The following is an 11,737-nucleotide window of genomic DNA, read 5'->3' as shown; positions in this document are numbered from 1 at the left end:
CTTAGTTAATTAAAAATGATTAATAATAATTAACCATGTATGTAAATAATATCCAAAATATTATTCGTGAAAAGTTCATGTGTCACAAAGACGAGTCGGGCCATGTATAGTCAAGTACGGTAACAAGTAAATGTATATAAGTACATTTATTAAAGCGCAAGTAATAATAATTAATATTAATAATAAACGTTGGAAAATTCTGGGTCGTTACATTACCCACCTGTTAAAGAAAATTTCGTCCCAAAATTTCAAGCTGAGGTAGATGGAGGAGTCGGGAAAAGGTGAGGATACTTATGCATCATTTGATCCTCTCGTTCCCAGGTAAACTTAGGTCCTCGTTTGGCATTCCATCGTACTCGGACGATTGGAATCTTGTTGCGTTTCAATTTCTTGACCTCACGGTCCATAATTTCAACAAGCTCTTCCATGAAGTGGAGTTTGTCGTCAATTGTAAGTTCCTCCAATGGTATGACATGTTCCAGTTCAGCAAGACATTTCTTCAAATTCGATACATGAAAAGTAGGATGAACTGAGCTCAATTGAGTTGGAAGATCCAAACGGTAAGCAACGGGTCCAACACACTCCAAGATTTCAAAAGGACCAATGTATCTCGGGTTGAGCTTCCCACGTTTTCCAAAACGGATCACACCTTTCCAAGGTGCGACCTTCAACATTACACGGTCACCCATGTTGAATTCAAAGTCTTTACGTTTCAGGTCGGCATAACTCTTTTGGCGATCACGAGCCGTCTTGAGTCTCGCTTGAATCTGGACAATCTTCTCAGTTGTTTCATGGACTATCTCGGGTCCGGTGATTTGAGTTTCGCCTACTTCGGCCCAACAAATAGGAGATCGGCACTTGCGACCATACAACGCTTCAAAAGGTGCAACGTTAATGCTCGAGTGATAACTGTTGTTGTAAGAGAATTCGGCGAGTGGCAAATGCCTTTGCCAGGCCTTTCCGAAATCGATAGCACATGCACGCAACATGTCCTCCAAAGTCTGAATCGTGCGTTCACTTTTTCCGTCGGTCTATGGGTGATATGCAGTGCTCATGTCGAGACGTGTTCCCAAGGCTTCTTGCAAAGAACGCCAAAATCTGGAAGCAAAACGGGGATCGCGATCTGAGATGATCGATAAGGGTACACCATGACGAGATACAACCTCTTTGATGTATAGTTGAGCGAGTCTCTCCATCGTATCAGTTTCCTTCATGGCTAAGAAGTGTGCAGATTTGGTAAGACCGTCAACGATAACCCAGATGGTATCGTATTCGCCCACCGTCTTTGGTAGCTTGGTAATGAAATCCATTGTTATTCTTTCCCACTTCCATTGCGGGATTTCCGGTTGTTGAAGTAATACAGAGGGCCTCTGATGCTCGGCCTTTACTTTCGAGCAAGTCAAATATTTTCCAACATAAGTTGCAACATCCTTCTTAAGATTCGGCCACCAGTACTGTTCCTTAAGATCGTGGTACATTTTGCCCGCTCCGGGATGAATCGAATATCTCGACTTGTGGGCTTCATCTAGTATAAGGTTTCGTAGATCTCCATAAAGAGGTACCCAAATCCTTCCGGCAAAATATCGAAGTCCAGTCTCCTTAACCTCGAATCGAGAGACGAGAATGTTCAAGTGTTCATGAGATATATTTTCCTCCTTGAGAGCCTCATCTTGGGCTACTCAGATCTGGCTGTTGAGATTTGAATGAATGGTGATGTTCAGTGCCCGAACACGAAGAGGTGCCATCCTCTCCTTTCGGCTTAAAGCGTCAGCTACAACATTGGCCTTGCCAGGATGATAACTGAGTTCACAATCATAGTCATTCAGCATCTCGATCCATCGACGCTGTCTCATTTTGTGTTGCTTCTGATCGAAGATGTGCTGGAGGCTTTTATGATCGGTGAAAATAGTGCTCTTTGTTCCATAAAGATAGTGTCTCCACAGCTTGAGCGCAAAGACAACGGCTCCAAGTTCGAGATCCTGAGTAGTGTAATTTCGTTCGTGAATCTTCAGTTGTCGGGAGGCGTAAGCGATAACCTTTGTGCGTTGCATTAGTACACAACCAAAATCACTTTTCGAATCATCGCAATACACAACGAAATCATCACTGCCTTCAGGAAGTGATAAGATAGGTACGGTGGTTTACTTCTTTTTCAAGGTTTGAAATGCAGATTCATGTTCGGGTTCCCAAATGAACTTCTTCCCTTTGTGAGTCAGCGCGGTCAAAGGACGCGCAATCAGAGAGAAACCTTCAATAAATCTTCGGTAGTAACCAGCGAGACCTAAAAATTGGCGAATATGCATCGGAGTAGTGGGGGTTTCCCACTTGCTGATAGCTTCAATCTTTGCGGGATCAACTTTGATACCCTGGTCGCTCACAACATGACCCAGAAATTGGACTTCCTTCAACCAAAATTCACACTTGGAGAATTTGGCGTAAAGTTGCTCTTGTCTCAAGAGTTCAAGCACTAGACGAAGATGTTGTTCATGCTCTTCTTCGCTCTTGGAGTAGATGAGGATATCAACTATGAAGACGATAACGAACTTATCCAGGTATGGCTTGCAGACACGATTCATGAGGTCCATGAACATGGCAGGTGCGTTGGTTAATCCGAATGGCATCACGAGGAACTCATAATGACCATAACGAGTTCGGAATGCAGTCTTCATCACATCACTTTCCTTCACCCTCAACTGGTGATAACCGGATCGCAAATCGATCTTTGAGTAAACGCTCGATCCTTGTAGTTGATCAAAAAGATCGTCAATTCGTGGGAGTGGATACCGATTCTTAATCGTCAATTTGTTGAGTTCACGGTAGTCGATACACATACGGAAGGATCCGTCCTTCTTCTTCACGAATAAAACAGGTGAGCCCCAAGGCGAGAAACTTGGTTGGATAAATCCACGGTCTAGCAGTTCTTGTAATTGGCTCTGCAACTCTTGCATTTAGGAAGGTGCGAGTTGATAAGGTGCACGAGCTACAGGTGCAGCTCCTGGCACTAAGTCGATCTGAAACTCTACTGCTCTTGGTGGCGGCAATCCAGGCAATTCCTCTGGAAAGACATCGGAAAATTCGTTCACAATTCGTACGTCATCCACACTCTTCACCTCGGTTTCTAATTTTTTCACATGTGCCAAAACAGCAAGACGTCCTTTCTTCATGATCTTTTACGCTTTCATGCAACTAATGAGATTCAGTTTCGAGCTACATCTCTCTCCGTAAATAATCAGTAGCTCACCGTCTCCGTGTGGTATACGAAGAGCTTTATCTCCATAGATAATGTCGGCCCTTATCTTGGTCAACCAGTCCATACCGACAATAACATCAAAGCTTCCCAACTTAATGGGTATCAAGTCAATCTCAAAATCCACACCAGCTATGTTGATAATGGCTCCTCGGCTAATATGGTCAACTTTCTCAAGTTTTCCATTGGCTACCTCTACAAGCATACTCTCCTTTAAAGGAACTAACGACCAATTTATCTTATCGCAAAAGTGTCTACATACATAACTCCTATCGGCACCAGTATCAAATAAGACAGAAGCTAATAGATTGTTGATAGTGAATATACCTGTGACCAAGTCGGGGTTCTCACGGGCATCCCTTGCATTTACATTGAAAGCTCGTCCACGCGGTGGTCTGCTATCCTTTCGCTTGTTGGGACACTCATTTCTGAAGTGGCCCGTCTGTCCGCATTCATAACACTTTCTTGGTCCATTGGGGTTCGGCTTCCCAGTCATGGTGGTGATCTTGCAGTCCCTGCCAATATGCCTGGTCTTTTTGCATTTTTCACAAACAACGTTACAGTACCCGGTATGGTGCTAGTAGCACCTCTTGCACTGTGGCAGACTGCCTTTGTAGTTGGGGTTCGAGTTGGTGTTCGGATTGGGATTCCCACTGTTGTTGTTTCCTTTGAAACCCTCATGTCGCTTCGCCGGGTTTTGATCATAGGCTCTCCCTTTGTTGTTGTTGTCCCACTTTCGCTTTTCACTACTACTCGCTTCGAATTTTGCCTTTTCTGGTTCATCGATGATGATTTGGTTCATTAAGGTATGCGCCATGAGCATTGCTTCCGGGACATTGGGTGGCTTAGACGAGGTGACGTTTCCCTTAATGGACTTAGGAAGTCCCCACAAATATCTTTCCATACATTTAAACTCTGGGGTAACCATGGTAGGACACATCAGGGCTAATTCTAGATACCTACGGTTGTAACCATCGAGATCGTTTCCCACAACCTTCAACTGCATAAACTCAATCTCCAATTTCTGGATCTTGGTCCTAGGGCAATATTCTTCAATCATGGCCCCCTAGAAATCTTCCCACAGCGTAGCATACACCTCATCAATACCCTTTGCTTGAGCCAATGTGTTCCACCAAGTTAGTGCTCCGTCTGACAGCGTACATGAAGCATACTTGATTTTGTTCGCCTCTGAGCAGTTACTAACTCGAAACACAGATTCTAATTTCTCAAACCACCTAGTGAGACCAACCGGCCCCTCAGTTCCACTAAAGTTGTGGGGCTTGCAGCTTTGAAACTCTTTGTATGTGCACCCATTACGAATGGGCTGGATAACCGGTGGCGGTGGAGCTTGGAGGTTCATTTATGCTAAAGCTGCGGCGACTCGTTCATTGATCATTTCCTCGATTTGTGCCGCGGTTGGCGTTGATCTTCCGTTTGCCATTGATGTTCTAAACAAAAATTTTGACTCAAGTCAAAATCTAGTATTCAAATAGTAATAATACAGTATATGATAACCAGCATGGAATCAACACAACACATGCTAATTAAGTAACGCAAATAGATTCAGATACCACATAATCATCATACAGTAATGTAAATAGAACACTGTGCAAGAATTAAACAACAAAAAGTTCCATTCATTAATAAAAAGTTGCATACATCCGCATAGGTTCGTACAATACATAAGTAAAATATAAAACTACAAATGAGATTACATAATGAAATCTACTACAAATGTCCTATGGTGATGGTGGGTGTAGGATGTCCAATACATGAGACATCTGGTCCTCAAGCTCAGTGACTCGAGCACGGAGGATCTCCACCTCCCTCATCAGTTCCTCGACAGAGGGAGATGGTGGGGTAGGCGGTGCAGTCGGTACAGGTGGTGCTGGTGGTGCAGATGGTCCGGCTCCAGAAGTGGATGGTACACAGTGGTAAGGCTTACGGATGAAGGGATCAGCAGGATACGGCACAAGCCGCTTTCGAGCGGTAACCCTACGACGCCGACCATGAGGGTCAACGAATGGTCGACCTCCATTAATCCCTGGAATTACGGTACCATCGAAACGGTACCGCTTCTTCGGAGGGGTGGAGGGTGGCTGTACAGGTGCATCATCAGGGTCCTCATCTGAATCCTCGTCACTATAGTCGTCAGAGGATAAGTCATCGGATGAAGAATCGACGGATGATGGCTCGTCTACATCAGCTGGGGGTGGCTGCACGGGTGGCTCTCCTCGGGTGGCCATCATCTGTCAGTATCTGGCGGGTCCGATCGGCACTAGATGTCCATCAGGAAGGCATTGGCACCAATGGTTATGCTCATTACGGACTGGACCTTCCCCAAGTTCTGCGGGAATCACAGCACCATCGGAATGGTGCTGTGGCTCCGAGGGTCCTGGGGCAAGTGGAGCTGGAATCTCCTGTAGGTCCTCGGCTCCGTCTGAGGTAATCACTGGGCCGGGTGCATGGCTACTAGCTCCGGAGGACGAAGCGCCTGAGTCGATGGAGGGTGTCGACGACGGGATCTGAGAATCGGTAACGATGGCAGGTGAGGTGGCTGATGAGTCTGTGTCGCTGTCCAAAACAATGACAGGTGGAATATCCGACATCTGAACAAGGAAAAATAACTTTTTCCATGTCAGTAAGTCATAAAGCAAGCACGTATTAGGCAAAGTAACTACGACAGTCTAAATCATGTGTAACAGTAAGTAGCATAGCAATAACGTCAAGTATCATGCAATCGAAAACAGATAATAGCATGCAGTAGTGAAGTCATGTAGTAGCATACGGTATATAGTAGTAAAAGTAAGCAGCATCATGCAGTAAATTCAGCAGAAACAAGTAAACTAGCAAGTTGTAGATTAGTCCTATTAGTGAATCCTACTCGGGTCGGTCCAGACTCACTAATGCAACCTAATTCCCTACAACCAATGCTCTGATACCAAATGTGATGCCCTGTACAAAACGATCATGTACGAGTCATCAACAACAGGATCATTACAAGGTCAAATACTATATGCGGTTTCAAAAGAAGTTTGCATTCGTGAATAAAGGTGATGTCTTAACCAACATCAAATGTCTTACAAAAAAAGTATGCTTCAATGAACGGAAGCAATTAGTAATAGTACGTGACCCAATGGTCGTTACAAATCATTGTTTCAAAAGGTAACATAGTTTGAATGCAAATAAAACGTTTCATGCGGTGACAACTCTAACAAGCGCAGCGGGTGTCTACAAGGCATGACTAGTACAACAGCGGAAGCAATCAACCTTAAGCACCTGAGAAAAACATGCTTAAAAATGTCAACACAAAGGTTTGTGAGCTATAGTTTATGTATAACAGTAATGTAAGGTAGGCCACGAGATTTTAGTGCTTCAACAGCGTTTCAAAATAGTATGAAAAGTATATATATAACCGTGGGCACTTGGTAACTAACTTAACGTTTATCACCCCCTAAAAGTACAGTGCTAGCGTTTATCACGAGATTTTAGTGCTTCAACAGCGTTTCAAAATAGTGTGTATGTTTATGAAGTATTAAACACCCGTTAAATGCTAGCGCTACTAGCCCGAGTGAGGATGTCAAACCCTATGGATCCATATCTAAGATTCGCATTCACCGGTTCAAAAACCAATGACTAAACGTTACCGAGCTAAGGGGAAAGTTTATGCCGTTGTATAACCCACACATATATAAAGTTTAAGTACTCGTGCCTAGTATGTAAAACGTAAAATGCGCATGTATTCTCAGTTCCCAAAATAGTTAAAGTAAAAAGGGATGCTATAACTCACAGTGGAAAAGTAGTAGTAAATTTGACTCGGGAAAAGTAAGCAAGTACGTTTGTCCAAAAGGTCCTCAACCTAAGTCAAAAGTTACTAAGTCAGTAAATCGTCCCAATAGGTTTAAATGTATGTAAATTAGGTCTTAAGTACCATCATCATTCATCATCAAACAAAGTATAAAGTAAGTTTCATTCTAGAAAAGAGTTTAAAACAAAGGCTGACTTCGATCAGTCGCCACGGCCTCTATACAAACTGAATTGAGGTGGGACCAGTGGCCATGGATCCGTATATGAGTCCTTTAGTTTCTGTAAAATTCCAGAACCAAACTCATCTTTGTTTGACCGTGGCGACGGTTTAAGTGCGAGTAGGTCAGAATTTTCAGCACAACGTTAAAAGGACATAGTGACGTTCGGAGGGCCATAGATCCTAAACCGTAACTCGGATTAAGATGAGTCTTAAACAAAAAATTATCTACTCGAACAGAACTAACTTAAAATCAACTTTACAGTAGCCTAGGTATTCTGATCAGACCCGAAAAACAGTAGGTTTAGTGTTCTGGTGGGTTCTTGGTGCTCGATGCTCATCACGGTTCTCATCCTTGATGCATATAGTTCAAGTGTACAACTCGTTGATGTGTTTGCATCATATTTACCAAGTTTTGACCATCATAACACAAGTGTAAGTCTAAGATAAGTAGCACAACCCAATTAAGTGTTGCAAGTAGTTTTATGAACCAAAGTTACATCAAGATCTTAGATCCGACACATACATGAACTCTAAAGGTAATATTAAGCTACAAACTTGAAAGTAAACTAACTAATCAAGATCTTAAGTTGTAGAACATAGTTCTTAGTTAGATCTTGAAGATCCAAGACCCAAAAGTCTAGATCTAAAGTTACTAAGTTAAATCCTAAGTCATAACACTTGAATCTTTACTTTAATGAAACCATAAGTTATGAAACTTAGATTCTCATCTTGTAAAGTGTATGTAAGCTCATAAACTCTTGTTTACAACAAAATTAGAAGACCATAAGCTATAGAAACTTAGATATTTCATAAGTATATAAAGTTATAACTAGAAAGTTATACTTCCATGTTCTTGAACTTACAAAGTTAACTTTAGTTCAAGAAAAATGAGATCAAGATTAACTAGTAATTCTTGACCATTAACAACAAGAATCACGAATTTAAAGATACATAATATGAAGAAATAAACTAAATTTACAAGTAATAAGTTCATGGTTGTTCATACTTTTAAAGATTCAAGCCAAGGCTTTGATCTTTAAGAAAGTAAACCTTAAGTTTACAACATGAACTCAAGTATGATTATAACTCATGAACTTTAAATCTTTTAAATCATTAAGTGTAGAACCATAACTAGAAAGTTTAGGTTCTTGTATGTTCTTGTATGAAAAAGATGATATGAAGAACAAACTAGAAAGTTTGATTCTTAACAACAATAACCAACTACAAGTAATTAAACAACAAACAAGATCAAGTATTTTGATGATGAAGGTGGCGGTTTACATGGAAGAAAAAGAGAGAAAATTAAAGCTTGATACTTACAAGTTAGAGAGAAAATGAGAGAAAAGAAGTTGCAAGTATTATGTGTGTGTAAAAAGTGAAGTAATACTTGAGAATATGTAACACAAAAATTGAAACAAAACCCCTCTTTAACCACCTAAAGTGGACGGCTCCAAGGGGTGACAAAAGAGGAAAATGTCCACTAGTTTCTTTCATGTATCTAGCTCAAAAATGGTAAGAAAGCAAATTGGTATGGGAAAGTGGTGTAAGGATACTTGTAACTAGTCTTTCACTCAATAATTAATCTAGTTTCATCTAAGTATAATACTTGCATAATAAGATGGGCTAATTAATCCATTAAGGATGTAGGGTGGGCCTCTAAGTCCATTAATCATGAGTCCAAGTCCAAGTAATCAACAATTAAATAAAAAGCCCAAGTAATTAACTAGTAACCTTAGTTAATTAAAAATGATTAATAATAATTAACCATGTATGTAAATAATATCCAAAATATTATTCGTGTAAAGTTCATGTGTCACAAAGACGAGTCGGGCCATGTATAGTCAAGTACGGTAACAAGTAAATGTATATAAGTACATTTATTAAAGTGCAAGTATTAATAATAAATATTAATAATAAACGTTGGAAAATTCCGGGTCATTACAGTTTTTATTAAATTATGAATAGAAATTAATGATAAATTCATTCTCTATTTATGAACTGGCTACTTTTTAAAAAACTACCATACATTTCAATATGCTTTTTTTTTTTTTTATTTTGAACATATATTCATATTCAATCTTATTTTACAATTGTCTATATTTAGTTTAGTTCTACATATGAAAACTGCAACAACTCATTATATATATTCAATATAATTTATCCGCTACATCCCCACTTAAGCTCCACTGTACGTGGTCCCTCTAATCATCAAAACAAAGCTGTTTGTTTTCTACATCTTCAAACTCACTCGGTTATCATATCTGCCATGTTCGGTTTAATGGGCTGTCAATTTCTCATGATGTTACTATTTCAGGGTTGTGGCCACTGTGATAACATATATTAGACGTGTTTATGCTAGGTATTTCTGCTATCTTGCATACCTTTTAGGTGGTGAAATGGGCGGGGCAGGCGAATTTGTAAATGATCTGAATATATAAGTTTTTTTGTGCCTTCAGGAAAAATATGACCGAATATGACCCACGTTTATTGGCTCCATCGTGCTTGTACTTAGCTGCTAAATCGGAAGAAAGCATTGTGCAAGCTAGACTACTTGTATGCTACATTAAGAAAATATGTAACGATTATTTTAAAAATTCAAACTTTATGTTATTTTGCATTTTATATTGGATAAAAGCAGTAAATATTTGATCTTTGTTTGCAGATTCGGATGAAAAGTACCAATTGGAAATAAAAGAGATTCTTGAAATGAAAATGAAAATGAAAATTTTAGAAGCACTAAATTATTATCTTGTGTTTCATCCTTATTGATCGTTGCCTCAGTAAGTATCATATGAGTTTCAACTAGGGGTGGCTATTCAAATCCATTTGGGTAATGTCTCATGTGGGTCAAAGGAATATATATATATATATATATATATATATATATATATATATATATATATATATATATATATATATATATATATATATATATATATATATATATATATATATATATATAGCTTCCAAAACGAAACGGGTCAAATGGGTCGTGAGCCCTCCATGATGAATCTTAATTTCTTACAATCAATAGTGTCCTGTGGAATTTGGGGTTCGCTTTCCACAATCATGAAGGAGACCCATTTTGACCTTTTGACCCAATCATCGTGTTTTGCGTGCTCATTTTGAGTTTTCTTGAACAGGTTGGTTCAGGATGCTGGGATGAGCGATGCAACTCAACTGACCTGGTTAGAATCTGGTCATCAAGTAGTTTGACTTTTTCCAAACTTAGTTTTCATGACTATCCATAAAGCAACTATCTTTATTCGTTATTATTCAAAACAATTTCACCGTATTCACTGTAGCCTAGTAAGTTTTCTTTTTTATTTTAATTTTTTTTTTTTTTAGTGTTATTGTAGCGTAATCATGTAAGTTATATAATTTTTTTTATATATTCTTTTGCGTCATTTAGGGGACTTTTAAATGACATGTATAAGACGGATCGATCTAATTCTGGTACGCCCACCACATCTGATTGGATTAGCCTGCATTTATGTAGCTAGTGTGCTCAAGGAGAAAGATAATACGGCTTGGTTTGAAGATCTACGAGTTGACATGAACGTGGTATGATTTCTGCTATATATCTCTCTAATAGATGGAAGTCATAAAATTGTATAATTTGGCTAAAAATGATATATCTCAAATGGGTGATGATCCTTACACCACCATGTTTTAGATGTACACCACCGAATATGCTTTAAAGTGTTCAACACTTTAATGCACATTTAATGGCGTATAGGTAAAAATAGTGGTGTAAGGATCACCTCTCATCTCAAATGGGTCAATATCACACGATAGAGTCATATATTGCTGTAATAGCTTTTGAAACCAAAATGATTATAGCTCTTGCTTTTATTTATGTCATTTTACGGCTTTTAGCTACACCTACAACTATATCATAGCTACTTTCGTCAAACATACCCTACGTTTGCTCCAATTACATCTCTCTGTAGATGTATGGACCCATATTTGTTTTAATTTGTGACTTGTTCATTATTTATTTGACAGGTGAAAAACATAACAATGGAAATACTGGATTTCTATGATACACAAAATGATAACCGATGAGAAAGTGAATGCTGCCATGTATAAGCTCTCCATAAGAACATAGAGAGAGTGGATACAATGCCTATTTTTTTTTATTATGGCTGAGTACTTGAAATAGTGTAACTTCAATAATAAAAAAATGTTGTTATTTACATTAAATTAACAGCAAATATACATCATTTAACCCAAATGATTAAAGGGTTGTGGTCGATAGGTTGCCTTATTCTGTATGCATAGAGTCCCGGTTGCAGGCTGGAGTACAATGCAATTCAGCATCGAAGTTATTGAATTAGTTTAAAAGTTTTTTGCGATTCTAACGTTTGTTATCTGAAACTTTTGTCATCGTGTTGATCAGTCCGATAAAGTTTGGCTAGTTCAGTGCATGTCGACATGCTAATTAGGCCAAGCGAGTTTTG

At 39.2% G+C, this 11,737-nt stretch overlaps 1 pseudogene; it reads left to right on the top strand.

Moving 5' to 3' along the window:
• Positions 1–8,783: 8,783 nt before the first annotated feature.
• Positions 8,784–11,385, top strand: LOC139874544 (cyclin-C1-2-like; annotated as a pseudogene).
• Positions 11,386–11,737: the final 352 nt, after the last annotated feature.

This window comes from Rutidosis leptorrhynchoides, chromosome 11, assembly GCF_046630445.1.
Source record: "Rutidosis leptorrhynchoides isolate AG116_Rl617_1_P2 chromosome 11, CSIRO_AGI_Rlap_v1, whole genome shotgun sequence".
NCBI lineage: Eukaryota > Viridiplantae > Streptophyta > Magnoliopsida > Asterales > Asteraceae > Rutidosis > Rutidosis leptorrhynchoides.
The sequence above is the reverse complement of the archived record's forward strand: the minus strand, read 5'-3'. Positions and strand labels throughout refer to the sequence as shown.